We start from the raw sequence: 15,072 nt of genomic DNA, 5'->3' as shown, positions 1-15,072 counted from the left end.
AATGACCACTTTGTATTTGTGGAATAACATGTAAGAAAATCTAAAGAGCAACTCCCATGCTACTAAAGCAATAGGTTGAAGGAAAAATGACCTACTCAGTGAGAAAACACAAGAAAACAAAATAAAACAGCTGTAAAGGACAACTCTACCAAACCTTTACAATAAGGATACAGTACCAACTGGTGCTGCAAACATGTCAACATTCACAGAGTGAATATTTACAGATAGTATGATACTATGATCATTGTAATGGAAGCAACATTATTTATTGCAGTCAAGTAGCAGTTACAGTATTACCAATTTTTTTCCGTGGTATATTGCTCAGTATAAATATTTGTATTGAATCAATGTGCTACGTATGGTTACAAGTGTGGATATGTTACAATACTGTATGATTGGCAATGTGTATCATTGTTTCGTGTGGTACTGTATGTAATATTATGTCAGTAAGGATGGTGTATTAGAGAAAAATCGTGATTCATATTTATATTGTGTGTAATGTCTACATCTAGCAAAAAAAATAGCTAATAAACATATAAGATGAAAGATATTGCGATTGTTTTACATGTGATTTTCTCTTATAAGTCCTGGATATTATTGGCTGAAAGTACTGTGCTAAGGAGATATTTGAATTAATCAGTCAAAGCAAGGGACTGTTGAATTCTGGAGGAGCAACTGAAATGTCTACTGTTCTTCTCTTAAAGCCTTATTTTGTTTTCAATTACTTTTCACTCAAAGATTCCTCCAATGACACCTATGAAACATTCCACCGAACCCTCAGATGAGGAAGAAAATGAATCTATTTTACAGAAGAAGGCACCTGCAGGGCATCAACTTTCCATGAAAGATCCATGATGGGCTGAATTAAGGACTTAGCCCAGACTGACCCTGCCATGTCTTACCGGCTAGCCTAGTGTCTTCCACAACTTCAACAGGTTTGCTTGAAATGTTTTCCATGAGCTGTATAAGGTAGATGACTATGGAAGTTATAGATACAAATGAATATTATTGTATCAAAATGTGAGCAAGTCTGAAGGCTAAAAACAGGACATAGTTACTTCTGGGTTCTCATGATGTGCACATGAGACCCGGTTAATGGCATCACTCCATTGCCGCCAGATTCTCAACCATTGCTCGACCTACCATGGCTACTCAACTCTCACCATAGCTACTACATTTCTATACAAGTACTGTCATTGCAGTCAGTACAGATTCCCTGCAATGTCTCAGTACATCAGGCTGTACTGAACTCAATGGTACCAATAGTAGACACGTCTCTTTACTTTCTCATTTCAGGCTAGCTACCCTGCTCGCTCATTTATCTGACATCCACTGCTTGCAAACAGACAAACAGTAGAAGCATGGAGCCTATACAGGCACTGGATCTTTTACTCTCCATACATTACTTTTACCACATTCATTCATTATAAAGACCTAATTATATTTAAACCTTTGAGAGGTATACACAGTATCAAATGGGAAATTAAATCCTTCAATGTGATATTATTTTGCAAATGCTGCACTTTATGATTGCAGTACAAACGATACCTATTGGAACACTGCTAAGTGTGGTTATGGTAGAGCTTATGAATTATATAATATCACAATAAAAACAAAAGGTATCCTGCACAGGATAATAACTATTATGATAGTCAGGGTGGAAATCAAAGCAAAGCAAAACAAATCAACTTCAAAACCAACTTGTAAATCAATAAAAATTGAAAGGTAGTTTGTAATATCTCAGTTTGTGGTGCTCCCCTGGGTTAAATATACAGTACATATGCATACTCAGAAACAAATTTTGCTACAAAAGAAAGGAAGTGCAGGTGCAACAAAAATACAAAGAACCCTTGGTAGGGGAACAACTTAGTATTAATCTTCAAAAGTTGAACTTATATGAACAACTGGAAAATGAGTAAAAATAAAAATGAACTTTTAATAAGTATAGTTAAAATAGAATGAGAGAGGATAGTAAACAAATCTTACCTACAATATACACTGCTCAAAAAAATAAAGGGAAGACTAAAATAACACATCCTAGATCTGAATGAATGAAATATTCTTATTAAATACTTTGTACTTTACATAGTTGAATGTGCTGACACCAAAATCACACAAAAATTATGATTGGAAATCAAATGTATTAACCCATGGAGGTCTGGTTTTGGAGCCACACTCAAAATTAAAGTGGAAAAACACACTACAGGCTGCTCCAACTAAAACAAGTCAAACTGAGGCTCAGTAGTGTGTGTGGCCTCCACGTGCCTGTATGACTTCCCTACAATGCCTGGGCATGCTCCTGATGAGGTGGCGGATGGACTCATGAGGGATCTCCTCCCAAACCTGGACTAAAGCATCTGCCAACTACTGGACAGTCTGTGGCGCAACGTGGCGTTGGTGGATGGAGCGAGACTTGACGTCCCAGATGTGCTCAATTGGATTCAGGTCTGGGGAATGGACAGGCCAGTCCATAGCATCAATGCCTGCATCTTGCAGGAACTGCTCACACACTTGAGCTACATGAGGTCTAGCATTGTCTTGCATTAGGAGGAACCCAGGGCCAACCGCACCAGCATATGGTCTCACAAGGGGTCTGAGGATCTCATCTCAGTACCTAATGGCACATGGAGGGCTGTGCGGCCCCCCAAACAAATGCCACCCCACACCATTACTGACCCACTGCCATACCGGTCATGTTGGAGGATGTTGCAGGCAGCAGAACGTTCTCCTTGACGTCTCCAGACTCTGTCACGTCTGTCACATGTGCTCAGTGTGAACCTGCTTTCATCTGTGAAGAGCACAGGGCGCCAGTGGCGAATTTGCCAATCTTGGTCTTCTCCGGCAAATGCCAAATGTCCTGCATGGTGTTGGGCTGTAAGCACAACCCCCACCTGTGGATGTCGGGCCCTCATACCACCCTCATGGAGTCTGTTTCTGACTGTTTGAGCAGACAAATGCACATTTGTGTCCTGCTGGAGGTCATTTTGCAGGGCTCTGGCAGTGCTCCTCCTGTTCTTCCTTGCACAAAGGTGGAGGCAGCGGACCTGCTGCTGGGATTTTGCCCTCCTATGGCCTCCTCCACATCTCCTGATGTACTGGCCTGTCTCTTGGTAGCGCCTCCATGCTCTGGACACTACGCTGACAGACACAGCAAACCTTCTTGCCACAGCTCCCATTGATGTGCCATCCTGGATGAGTTGCACTACCTGAGCCACTTGTGTGGGTTGTAGACTCCGTCTCATGCTACCACTAGAGTGAAAGCACCGCCAGCATTCAAAAGTGACCAAAACATCAGCCAAAAAGCATAGGAACTGAGAAGTGGTCTGTGGTCACCACCTGCAGAACCACTCCTTTATTGAGGGTGTCTTGCTAATTGCCTATAATTTCCACCTGTTGTCTATTCCATTTGTACAACAGCATGTGAAATTGATTGTCAATCAATGTTGCTTCCTAAGTGGACAGTTTGATTTCACAGAAGTGTGAATGACTTGGAGTTACATTGTGTTGTTTAAGCGTTCCCTGTATTTTTTTGAGCAGTGTACGTAGAAATAATTAACATAAATACTGAATTATTGAAATTTTCTTCATTGTGTAAGCTGGGTGAAGATATTGACTGACAAATCTCAATAGATAAAATTCTATGTTTTAGAGAGAATTTATTTGTATATCATATAGGTACAAGTATAATAACTCAAACCAAAGTTGCGGACATGAAAGGTGCTAATAAGCACCTTTTTCCGACTATTCAAGTACAGGCTAGCTGCTTGTTTCAGTAATAATGAAGGGTATGTACTTATGAGACCGGCGGATACATGGCCACCGTTCTCAATACCGACAGTGCAATCCCGGCAAGGGATCTAACATAGGCATCGAAATACCGACACCTATGTTAATCCCGATACTGGAACTCCGACAGAATGCCAGACCAATCGTCCAAAGCCAGGGGTAAGTATCCAAGTAGCCGAGGATGGGGGGTTAGGTTTAAGCACCCCCCTGAGGAGGGTTAGGCTAGGGGAAGGGGGGGTCAGGTTTAGGCACTAAGGGGGGAGGTTAGGCTAGGCACCCCCCCATGAGGATTAGGTTTAGGGACTAAAGGGGGGAGGTTAAGGTTAGGCACTAAGGGGGGAGGTTAGGGTTATGCACCCCTAAAGTTGTGTTAGGGTTAGGGGGGAAAAGGTTAGGAATAGTAACCTTACCTCCGCTGTCGGGATCTCCTTTATCAGGCTGCCAGCGTCGGGATTTGAACCGCCAAGCTCACGTCCGGCGGTCAAACATACTGATTCCATTATGAAGTATAGATAATATTGGATCAGTATCTTGAAAAGTGAGGTTGTTCTAACTACTTATGGATCTTTTTCTTGCCTGTCTACAACTGGTGAACAAGCCCTGCTACAAGGGTGAAATGCGCATCCAGCACAGGGGCTCCTGCCGGCGCCAACAGGGACTCCATTCCTATTGTTTTGGAGAGATTACGCTGACTGAGCTCACTCATAACAACCACACAGGTATTTTTATCTTTATTCCCCTGCATAGTCACTCTTTCATTCGATCTGGTTATGGCTCATGACCCAGCTATGCTTTTTAAAAACAGGGTCCATGCCGGTTAACTGCTACACGGACAGCAGAAGTGACTTTACTTCCTTCTATTTGTTAGCCCTTACAGAACATGCCCAATCAAATGTCTGTTTACTGCTAATTAGCACACAGACATAAAAGGGCTTTGTTCCTGTTAAAGCTACAACTCTACTTTCTTATCTATGGGACACTAACACATACCTGTGAGCACAGAGACGTCTGTCTTATAGTGCATACACACGATCAGATTTTCCTTCAGATTTGTACAATAACGATTTTAAAAATCGTTCAGTTGTTCATATCTGAAAGAAAATCTGACGTGTCCCTGCAACGATGAACGATGCGCGTTTCCATTTGCCAGATAACGATATCTGACATCTGATGTGTTTGCAATCAGATTTGGACGATTCCATTAATTTTAATAGTCAAAAATCGTTCAATCTTTCAAATCGCTGGTAAAATCATTCAAATCATTCAGTCGTTCATCTGACTTATCTGACCGTGTGTATGCACCATAACTGTTTACAAATGTTTTACAGTACATCTTAATGATATTAAGATCTAATGAATTACATAATGTCATACTGTGTGTGAACAGCGGCTTATGTTGCAGATGGACATAATAATATTTTGTATCTATATCATCTGTCACCATTTAGATTGCAACAAAATACTGCTGAAAAAGTCTATACTAAGACATGAGGTTATTCACATAGCAATATATTGTTTATGAATGATTGCTTTTTTTCAGGAGGTCAAAGAAATATCACATATTTATATCATCTGGTTTTCATCTGATATAGTAAACCTTGATTAATATTGGATTGTGCAGATGTATCATACATGAATAGTTCTTTTATTGCAAAATAACTCTGTGTACAGTTTCAAATGGGTTATCCAATATAAGCAACAAGTGTGGCATGAATACAGTAAATGTTGGTTGACCGATATACTACCTAGGAATAAGTCTTAGGAATAAGTCCTTTGGCCTTCTTTCATTTTTGGTGTGCTCATACCGACAAATAACTCACTGAACCCTTATTTGAATACTTTTCGATATTATTGACAACCTCACTTTTCAAGATACTGATCCAATATTATCTACACTTCACTATTACTGAAACAAGCAGCTAGCCTGTACTTGAACAGTCGGAAAAGGTGCTTATTAGCAACTTTCATGTCAGCAACTTTGGTTTGAGTTATTATACTAGTACCTATATGATATACAAATAAATTCTCTCCAAAACATAGAATTTTATCTCACTAATACTGAGATTTATCAGTCAATATCTTCACCCAGCTTACACAGTGAAGACAATTTCTATAATTCAGGATTTATGTTAATTATTTCTACATATATTGTAGGTAAGATTTGTTTACTATCCTTTCTTGTTAAAAGTTAATTTTTATTTTACTCATTTTCCAGTTGTTCATATAAGCCCAACTTTAGAAGATTAATACTAAGTTGTTCCCCCACTAAGGGTTCTTTCTGTTTTTGTTGCAACCTGCACTTCCTTTCTATTGTAACAAGAAACTTTTCTGAGTATAAATTATATAATATGTCATTATTGATGCAAGATAATGTATCATAGTGTGTAGGAGAACTAGAGATTTGAATACCTGGGGATGTGACATATGACATTGTAAATAAATGTGCCTGAACCTCTTTGATGTATTTAAGGGTATGACTATCTAACAGCAGGTTGAGTACAGGATGATGATGCTCGGGATCCCATTGGTAAGAATCCCGATGTCGGCATCCTGACAGGGTTAGGATACCGACACCCTGCGGTAAGTATCCTACCCCTAAACCTAACCCCTCCCCCCTGCAGCCTAAACCTAACTGCTGCCCGCACAGCCTGACCCTAACTTTCCCTCCTAGTACTTAACCCTAAACCTCCCCTAGTGCCTAACCATAACCCCTAACCCTACCTCTAGCTCCACTACTTACTGTCAGGTTGCTGGCAGTTGGGTTGCCGACAGTTGGGATGCTGGCACCCCGAGTGTCGAGATTCTGTGCCGGCATTCTGAGTGCCAGCATCCTGACCACTGGGATATAAACTACATTCCCTAACAGCACATTAAGCCTCTGAGGTTACTCAGTTTGGCCCTTGCAGCCAAGGGCGCCAAGAGGGGGAGGGGAGGAGGTACTAATTACCCGGGCTCGGGCTTGCTGGAGGGGCCCGGCACTGCTCCCCCTCCCTCTTACATCACTGCAGCCCAGCACACGCTGCTGTGTGCTGGGCTGCACTGGGAGACTGCTCGCGGCTGCAAAAGCAGCAGCCAGAGCAGTCTACTATGCCCATGGGGGAGTGATCACGCTGATCATGCCCCCCATTGGCTGTGCACCAGGCTTCGCGGCACTGCAAAAATTATTTAAAAAAAATAATAATAAAAAATAAGGGGGCGTGGCCACACCTCCCTTGATTAGGCCACGCCCCGTCACCTGGACCCGGCTGTCGGTGGCCCTGCTTGCAGCTCTGTAGCTGAGGCCAGGAAGTCTGCATTGGTAGACATGCGCAGTTGCCCCACCATCTAAGATTTACGCAAACCATCAGGTATGTGTACATCTCTGAATGAGGCCCACTGTCATATGAACTCTGTGGCTCCAGTCATCAAATTCAGCGGTGGACCAGAAGAAAAGTGGAAGGGGGACGGATGGGTCAGTACTTTGTCTATCAGTGTTCTGCCTTTTACTGGTGAGAAATGGCATGTAATGTGTCTATTACACAAACGGATATTATGAAAGTTGCCTGGTGTACAAGGTATAAATAATACAGAAAGCTATTATACAGAAAAGGCATTAAATGACTACTAATATTTCAAGGATGTCAATCCATGCATTTACTTATTGACATAGAACTGCTGGCTAATTAAAATTAGAAATTAAAGAGGGAAAGAAAAACTCCCACTTGAAAGTACTGCTAGGATGTGTCCGATCAATTCATTTCAATTAATCACATCCTACGAGTGTTTTCAAGTGGGATTTGTTTTCTTCCTGTTTTAGTTGATTTTACAGTTTCATTTGGCAATAGTTCCCCCATAATTTTGAGAAGACGGTAATATTATTAACCTGATACAATTTATATCCATCAATACTGAGCATGGTCCCCTATTTTATCAACATGAATTAATTAAAAACATATGAAGCCTATATCCAATAACACACGAAGGGTTATAATTACTAGCGGCGCTTTTCAAAGCCATCACATCTTCTGCCACTGGATTTAAAGGGGCAATAATATTACATACAAAATACTGTATGTCTGGATTTGTAGCTACTATTATTTTAAACCCAGCTGCAGAAACAGCAGAACACGGCTTTGAAAAGAGTCTCTTGGTAAATTTACCACAAAATATATATATATAATGTATTATTACAAAAGTAGTCTGCAAATTTAACAGTTTTAATTCATTTGAAGAACAAAAACTTAGATCCAGCACTGTACTTGTAACAGTTAAAATTATAAACAGCAATGGCGACATCTTGTGACAATTAGGACTCACTATGTTTTTTCTTTTCCTTTTGTGTTATGCAATATGTCTGTGAGTTTGTATGTTAGATATCTATCTACACTGAAGTGCCAAATCTCATGGGATATCAGTATGTAAAGGTAATGGTAGGTGGAATAACCGTACTTTGACATCTTGGAAATCCCCAGACCTGCATCAGTTGTAATCTGACATCTTGTGAGTCAGTTTGAACATCAGCTTCACTGCTCATGGCAAGGCAACGTGAATTATTCTGAGTTCAAATAGTGGATGCCCCACGAATGGGACATTCGATTTCCGAAGTTTTGAGGACATTCAGTATTCCTCAACCTATGGTGTCACGTGTGTACCGGGAAAACCTCATGAAAGACACAACCAACCACTGTGGATGGCGCAGTGGCCAACCACGGGTGCTTAATGATCGTGACCAGCTGCGTCTGACCAGAATTGTTCGTGGTTACAGACATGCAACACTGGCTCAAATCACATCCACGTTCAATGCAGGAGGTACGAGGTGCATATCCAACAAGTGGATACAGCGTTCTTTAGCTTCCATGGGATATGGGAGCAGAAGACACACCAGAGTGCCCGTTAACAGTATGACACCGAACACAGTGCCTCACCTTTGTTTGTTACATCACTAATTGAACACTGGAGGACTGGCAACATGTGCCGTTGTCCGATGATTCATGGTTCCAGTTGTCTTGGGCTTATAATAGGGTTTGGGGGTGACATGGCACTTACCCCGAGGCCATGGACCCCAGTTGTCAACAAAGCACCATGCAGGCTGGTGGTGGTTCCATAATGGTGTGGGGTTTGTTCACGTGGCAAGCTTTGGGTCTGCCTGAACAAGTCATTGACCGGTAACCACTATGTTGCATTGCTTGATGACCATTTGTAACCTTTCCCGGACTTCATGTACCCCCACGATAAAATATTCCAGCAGGATAATGCACTATGTCATCATTCCCAAGTTGTCCAGGATTGGTTCGAGGAGTATTCTGGAGAATTTCAGTGAATGGTGTGGCCACCACATTTGCTCGACATGAACCCATTTGAGCATTTATGGGATGTGGTGGAGAGGGCCATTTGCACCCAAGATCCTGCACCTACAAATATCAGGGAGCTGTGGGAAACTATCCAGATGGCATTTCTTCAGAGGTCTTCCATCCTCTTGTGAAATCGATGCCACGTAAAGTTGCTGCACTTTTCCAAGTTAGAGGGGATCCTACACAATACTAGACATCTATCCCCTTCAGTCTATATCAGGGGCAGCGAGACTATGACCTGCAGGCCAAACACAGCTAGAGTCTGCCCTCCTGCCCGGCATTACTTCAGAGCTCCGGACACATCTATCTGGACTCTGTTCTTGTTGCAGCCTGGCAACATCACTGCTGGGCTGCCTACCACTACAGCTGCACATGCAGACTGCAGTGGTGCACAAAGACTCAGTGACTGCGGCAGCTGACAGACAGGACTCCGGCATAGGAGAGGCAAGTAATATAAGGTGGGCTTTGAGTTGGCACTTAAGGGGAGGGGGAATCTGGACTAGCACATAAGAGGAGGGACTCTGGGCTGGCACACAATGGGGGATGACTCTGAGATAAAACACCAGATGGGGGGACATAACTCTGGATTGGCACACATACACCAAGAAATGAAGAATGTACCTCACATCCAAAATGGAAATCTACTGCACCCAACAGAAATAGTGATCAATGTGAAAAAAGGTATTGGGCGCTAGTCAAATAAAAGGACATATTTTAATACATATTCACAATACAGAAAAATAATAATATAAGTGATGCATAATTGAAATAAAAAATGAAAAAATTAGAACATGAAAAATAAAAATAAAACATAAAAAATAATAAGATAAATAATTAAATAAAATAAAAAGTAAATAAGGACATATAAATGAACAATTGAGCAATAGAATCAGCATGCACCACTATTAATATGGTACTGTATAAACAGAAGATCAGCTCTTAAATAGACCAGGTATTACTGCTTAGCAGCTCAAAAAGATTCCATAAGGAAAAAATCTGGCTTGTAATATAAATGTCATAAAATGTCACATTATAACTCCATTTAGAATGGATGCTTGATATCCTTTGTTATGGAAACATGGCAAATTCACAAGAGTCTTAACAGCACAATTCTCAAAAGAAATCAGTTTGTTTCATGTGCCGCTCTTTGTAAATAGATCCAATTTAGATACTTTGTAATTGGTAAGGCTGTAAAGTTCACACATGGGTTGCCGGTAGTAATTTAAAAAAACATGCATGTATTTTAAGAATCATCTCATTCACGTGAAAGGTAAGGTTAAAAAAAAAACCAAGGGTATCCCTTGTCTCAATCGCGGTGCTGCCCGCTCAGTAAGGCAGAGAGATTACCAGTCGCGATGTTTCCAAATGTATCCAAATGGAGCAGGGAACCACAGTCAGAGGGGACGGCAGCCCGCAAACCTTCAGCCTTATGTCCGGTGGGCACTTGTGATCATTCTACTCAGGGCCTGATTCAAAGGTGGACACAGTGGCAATTTCACATGCAAGCAGACGATTTTTTCAGTCTGCACATATGTCCGACTCATATTGTGCATGCGTTCCAATGCTTATTGCTAAAAGCTGCAGGATGAATTTGGATGCAGGAGAGGCAATTTCAGTGGCTGTTCCTGGGAGCTGACTAGCCAGATGCTGGAGTGTCGCAGCTCTATCTGAAGTTGCACTGTTTTCAGTGGCCATATTCAGATGGACAGTCTGCACCTCCATATGTCTGGGCAATGTTCAATGGTGCGACCGATGGTGCATCTTAATAAGCAAAAGGAAAACATGCACTGTTAGGGGTGCCTTGAGACTGGACTTGGGAAGCACTGGACTAGAGGAATATGTACACTGATTAACCCTTCAGGAGCATTATATCATAGGCAAAGTTTGCATTGTTAAAATATAAATATATGTTTGTTTATGTCTGATTGTTTATCATCAGCTCACAAGATATTACCAAATCCATCACCAACCGTATAGATTTCTTTGGAATATGTTGGTCCAAAAATACCAGGGAGTAGTTTTCCTATGCCAATAGTTTTAAAAAGGCAATAGGAATTAATGCTGAACCTGTCTTGTTTAGCCTCCATTTCTATTGTGTTTTTAAAACTATTAGTCACAGCAGCTGATGATTGGCAGCTTTGGTGAACTACAGTATATCAAATCTATCCCTCGGATTGAAGGATGTGTTATGCATTGTAAGCAGCAGCGGCTCCTCCTTCTCTTACCTGAGGGGGCTGCCGCTGCTGGCCTGGGTCCCAGTGCCTGCTCAATGAATCTGGCAGGTGTCGGGACCTGTGCATGCGCAGTGGTGGCGCCACGCATGCACACACCTAACACCAGTTTCTCGGGTCTGCATTGCTTGCAGCCTCGAGAAGTCCTGTAGGGCTGCCCGAAAAGGCAGAGCAACGGCTTCCATTGCTCTCTGCTGATCGCATTCCGGACTGGCAGTCCCAGGGGGAGGAGACTCCTTTCCTTTGACCCCATTGGGACACACTTGGAAAACATTGGTGCACAAGAAGGAGAAAAAGAAAAATATCCTCCGCAAATTATCTTAACACAGAACAAGAGTTTAAAGGGTGAATGCTCAGTGTTCCCCAGTGCTTCCTACAATTCTTAGTCTTCCAATTTGGGGACACTAGAACATAGGATTTTGGCACTTACCGATAAATCACTTTATCTGAATCCATTTTCTCCTTCATCCACTAGGGGACACTGGAGTATATACTATGGGGACATCTCAAAGCAGACCTCCCGAATGGGAAGGCACTGAGAAACTTGCAGAACACTGCGACCAACAGTAAATAGGAGAAAGAAAGAATATAACAGGAATAAACTGTGTTCTCAACAGCTCAATGGCAAGCCAACAAGCAGAAGGACATTGCCTAGGGTGGCATAGAGCATCAACAAAAACTGTTGTAGCATGGAAGCAATATGAGAACAAGACTCAAGAAAAAACATAAGCACATCTAGAAGATGCAGCTGTAGTCGACCAAGAAAAAAAACAGAAGATGAAAGCCTATCTATTTACAAAAGAGGCCGGCTTCATGCGAAGCACATCAAATGTAATGAAAAATAAAATAAGGAGAATGACCAGACAGAGCCGCAAACTCTGACACTATCAGGTGAAAACAAGAACCAACTACAGAACTACGGCTCAGAACCATACTTGAGGTCTATATAGTTTCAGAACTCAAAACCATCTGTTTGAAGAAATAAAATGGGCTTGATGAGGGAAATCACCACCAGGTTGAAATACCATCGAGCAGGAGGAGGTACCAAAATGGCTAGGCTCAAGAACTCCTTGCCGAAGGCTTGTAGATCAGGTAGCAGGGCAACTGATGCTAAAAACAGATAGAGATGACAGAATCTGCACCCTTAGTAAGCCCAGATGAAGAGCAACATCTATTCCCTCCTGGGAAACTATGAATCTGGGACAGCCGGAACCAGAATTGAGAAAAAACATGGTGTGAACAGCAAGCTACAGCGGACATCCAAATGTGATTGAAGGATGCCGGAAAAGTGGCTTCCTGTCCCAAGCTGAAAAAAGATAAACTGGGATACCTGAGCTCCCAGGACCATGGCTGCAACCACTATACCGGTAACAAAGATACAGCAGGGCTTAGGCATAACAAAAACTGGCAAGACAATCTAGCCAACCTGGGAAGGTCAAAAGTCACTTGCCAAGTACCAACCCCAGGGACCAGTAGGACTGACAAGAGAACGTTAAAAAAAAAAATCAGAGAGCCCATGCCACCATACAATAGGGAGAGGACATGGACTAATTGGAAATCCCAACTGGGAGCGCATGTGCGCCAAGCAAGGATAATTGACAGCTATCAATCAGGATCACATATATGCCCCCATCCCAGAGGAAAACAATGGGTAGATAAAGGGACCAACAAGACTAAACAACAACCAGAACAGGAAGCAATAAGGCATGCCCCAAGGGAGGCAGATCTATAATGCAGAGCAGGTCAGATGTCAGCAGGAACCAGGAATTTGTCCTCACTATCTGGAAAACAAATATGGTAAGAAACAGGATGTATACAGCAAGTCAAAAGAGAACTGAATGACCCAGAATGTAATAATAATATGTATACCGACCCTATAAAGGTGAGCCAGATCAAAACTCCTCCATTCCCACTGAATGGAAAAAAGGAATAGCCATAAAGGAAACAGATGGCAGCAACCTAGAAACAACCCTGCAATCTCTGCGAAGACAGAACTACTGTCCTGCCACAAGGTTGAAAAGATTGGGAAACCAGATCCCATCAACAAGGATAAAACTACCAAGAATAATTGACAGACAACCTATGTCCCTCAAGGATGGATTAATAGCGCTTTTCAAAAGAAGACACGGTTATGCAGGGATACAATTATGTGAGAATGGAACTGCCGGCATAGCTGACACAGCCTCCCTGCACAGCATACGCCCTAGCAGTGAGCCTATCACTGGTAATAATGGCAGAATTAACCAAAACCTACAGTGTATTTCAGACAATGTGTGTTGTTCGAGGAAGGAGGGAGCAGAGACAGGAACAGAAAATCACTGGATTGTCTGAACAATCTATCCAACATGGTTGGAAAGAACTCATGGAATAATAAATCTAAAACCCAGTATCTGTAAACAAGAGCAGGGTAAAGAATGATGTAAAAGGAAGAAGGTCTTAGAGTGTAGATCACAAATTGTGCGTGTCATCCTAGCACAGGGGCCTGCAATTAGGAGATACCCTATTGGGACAGATATCCGCTACTACAGTAGTAATGTGCAATAAATATAATCTAATTGGGAAGACTAGGATTTAAACCTGGGTCTACCTGTGAAGTTTTGCTGGTACTCTGCATGCTCACAGCAGTACACTGATAGGTGTGCTCTACTGCACTGAGAGCTAGTTTCCCCTATAAAGGGATCTGTCTCTACTGTCTGCCTAGAAGTCTGGAGCATGCCACTTACCTGCGAGCGACCAAGGCCACCTGGAATCTTCTGTGGCTTCTTACTGACCTCTATACAAAATTGCAGACCCAGCATGCTCCTGCATGGAATAAGTACCAATCCATAGGTTTTTAATAGAAAAATGGTGTCACAGGTACTCACTTAGATGGGGGTTCTGGTGGTTAGCTCAAGACCTAACTGAAGAAAATCCCTTATTCTTCTAGGACAATGTTTGAAAGAGGGGCATATGTAAACATATGCAGAAGGTCTGTGCTTAAAACTCACTCTCTGTATGTGCTGAATCGCTGTGTTTAGTTCAAAAGAGGGCATAGAGAGTGAAAAAATATGTGTATACGTGCCCAGTGATGCTGGATGAAAAGCAACAAAGGAATAAATTATACTGCGCTAAGCTGATATGTGTACCGTTTAAGACCAGATAAACTAATTACAAATGGTGTGAGTATTGGCTGATGAAGAAAACACCTGGGGGAAGGGAAAGGTGGTCTACAAATGGGACCTAAATGGTAAATATAATAAAATATAACATAAAAAAATATATAATATACTATAACAAACAGAAAACCTTGTACGAAATGATAATTGTAAATGGTAACCATGTATGAATTGTACCAAAACATAAACAGAAGTAAAGGTAAAGAAAATATATATTGGTATGTAAAAAATGCTAAACCATAGAACTGGAAAACCTGCACATGATGTGTGCTCAAACCTTGATGGACTGAAAATATGCACATGCACTAACTTGATCAGTGTGAATGATCAGGGCTTGTGTGAGCCAGTGTGTAGAATATGGGCATGGGTGAGATCCAATGTTAGGTGGAAGGGAACTTGGTTCAAAAACTATGATCTGTATTGTCCAAGGGCCAGAATAGATGTTGTGAATAAGTCTCAATGCAGAGGATAAAGTCTTGATGAAAAAATAGTTAATGTCAGTGGTGTTCCACTAACGTTGAACTGCTGGGATGATGCGATATGTAGAGATGCCCCGGGACACACGCTCTG

Source organism: Taudactylus pleione, unplaced genomic scaffold, assembly GCF_031769625.1.
Source record: "Taudactylus pleione unplaced genomic scaffold, aTauple2 ptg000016l, whole genome shotgun sequence".
NCBI classification, from domain to species: domain Eukaryota; kingdom Metazoa; phylum Chordata; class Amphibia; order Anura; family Myobatrachidae; genus Taudactylus; species Taudactylus pleione.
Note: the sequence above shows the minus strand (reverse complement) of the source record.